General features: G+C 39.0%; 1 long non-coding RNA gene across 1 annotated transcript; it reads right to left on the minus strand.

Moving 5' to 3' along the window:
- Window positions 1-906: 906 nt before the first annotated feature.
- On the minus strand, window positions 907-1,666 carry LOC311105510. Its single transcript, XR_014610271.1, has 2 exons — window positions 1,511-1,666; window positions 907-1,340 (listed from the first exon to the last, which is right to left on the minus strand). It is a non-coding gene; the product is annotated as an uncharacterized lncRNA (long non-coding RNA).
- Window positions 1,667-2,279: the final 613 nt, after the last annotated feature.

Consider the following 2,279-nt stretch of genomic DNA (forward strand, 5'->3'; position numbering starts at 1 on the left):
ACCTGACCATGACATCACAAAACACAAAAGACTGCAACCAGGTTTGGCACTGGGACCAGAATGCTGGGAGGGCGGCACAGGACGTGTCCCTCAACCCTATGTGTGTAGGCCTATTTGTGTTGAGACAATTTTTTGGCTAATAAAAAGCATGAGCTGGCGCACACCCAGAGAAAATTATTTAGTGTAGAGGTGCTGACTAATGGCGAATAAACTGTAAGCTATAAAAATAGAGTCGCACACTCTATATTAACTCCCAGTAATTTATTGGCTAAAACACCAACGTTTCGGCATCACTGTGCCTTCTTCAGAATCTATTTTTAGGATCATCAGTTGCTGTTGTCTGCTACAGGCATTTCCTGCTGTTCAATGGCCATATCAATGAATACCCATTGGTTCTTGAGGAATATAACTTATAAATGCCTTATGAACTTAGTGCAACTGCATTACTCTATCATAATCCAAAATATAGATTGCATTGCTCCATGTTTGTTTTTTATGTCATCTTAGTTTTTGTTAATAGTAATTGTATAACTTAAAGAAATACACATGTTTAAAACTATCATATCAATCTTTTTGATAATCCTTGCATCCATAGCTGAGTGTATGAATTTGAGAGTGGTTGAATTTCTTCAGCTCCACCCTCCAGCCTAAATGGCAGGGGCTGCTGTTGGGCTGAAACACAGACTCCATATTGTGGCGTTAAAAGCTAGATAGTAGTAGATGTTTTAAGTTTTAGAAAATTGGTCTCACAGTATTGACACAGGACACTGTAGGAGGACAGATAAGTCTTAAAACCTTTTTAAAAAATCAAAGACTGATTTATAAACTTTTTACAATGATCAGTGTTGCTTGTATCAACATTTCTATGTCTCAAATGTGCTTGGAAATAAATAAAGACCATGAATGTTGGCGGATTCATGTGTTTATTATTACATTTGACAGTCAGGAAGCTTAATATTTTTCTCAAAGCTGCAACTGCAACATCCTCAGTTAAAAAAAAAAGTTCTACCTATTTGTCTCCGAGAATGGAGCACAAGCGCTGGTCTGTTAATTGCTTGCAGGGCGTTTGTTTTCATTGGGGCTCGGTTAGGGGCACAGCTGGTCCTCATCAGGGCAGGTCTGGGCTGGTGTGTTGTATGAAGTCGCAAAAAGGAATACAAAGGGCAAAAGATGGTACAAAAACATATCCTCCCTTTTCACGCGCCACCAGTGAGTTTCACTGCAACAATAATGATGAGCAACACAATCCCAATGACCAATCCAACGATGTTGAGGATCTTAGCTATCCTGGACGCCTCTGCTGCCGCTGTTGCCTCTCCAACTGCGTTTGCTTTATCCGCCTTCAAACACACAATGGGGGATAATCAATGCATTATCCCACTTTCACTTAGATAACCATAGAATCCACTTCAAAAATCACACAAGCTATTCAATAGTTAGTCAGCACAAGCTTTTGTAAATACCTTTATAACTGCTGAATAATTGATTGTCAGAATTTTTGATATCTTACCCTGCATGAGCAAATTATTGCAACAATTCCAATTGGGAGACAGCAGCATAAAGTGTTGAAAATGGACCATCCCAGGTAGGATGGCACTTTGGTGTGGGCTTGGGTTCCTTCCATTGTCTCTGTTTTTCTGTAGTTGGATGTACTATAGTGAACCAAGTTGGAGCTGGTCGGTGCCTGTCCCAAATAAGTGAAGAGGTTGGGGTGCAACAGGATTTATTGAGGGGGTGTGGACTGTGGGGGTGTGGACTAAGAAATAGGTGTGTCATTTCGGGGAATGTATGGAAAAAGAAGAGGCAAAGCATTTACGCTAATTTCCTTTGCAACCGGGAAGGACCAAGGGACTAATGGCCATAATGTATCTGGGGGTTGGACATAAGCTTTGCGGCCTTATGAGTGGGAGGAGAGACTAGTAGGAAGTGGCAGCCTCCAGTTACAAGATCCTAGCAAGTTAAAGTGGTTTCCAAGTAATATTTCAGGTACTTTTTATACTAGGCATAACACTTCTTTTTTATGATTGGTACTAAAATAAAATGGAAAGGTTATTATTGAAAACTTTTATTTTAGTTTGTAGTGTTGGTTTGGTAACAATGTTTTTCTTCTTATAAAGTAATTATAATCATTACTAAAACTAAAAAAATTCACTTGATAACACTTCCTATGAATATTCTCTTCATAATGTATAACATCCTGAGTAGTCCATTCAAAATACTGTATTTTTCCTCACAGGATAGCCAATGAAAATTAGTTTCCCTGAAATCAACCCTCTAAA

This window comes from Coregonus lavaretus (assembly GCF_964263955.1).
Source record: "Coregonus lavaretus genome assembly, chromosome: 30".
NCBI classification, from domain to species: Eukaryota; Metazoa; Chordata; class Actinopteri; order Salmoniformes; family Salmonidae; genus Coregonus; species Coregonus lavaretus.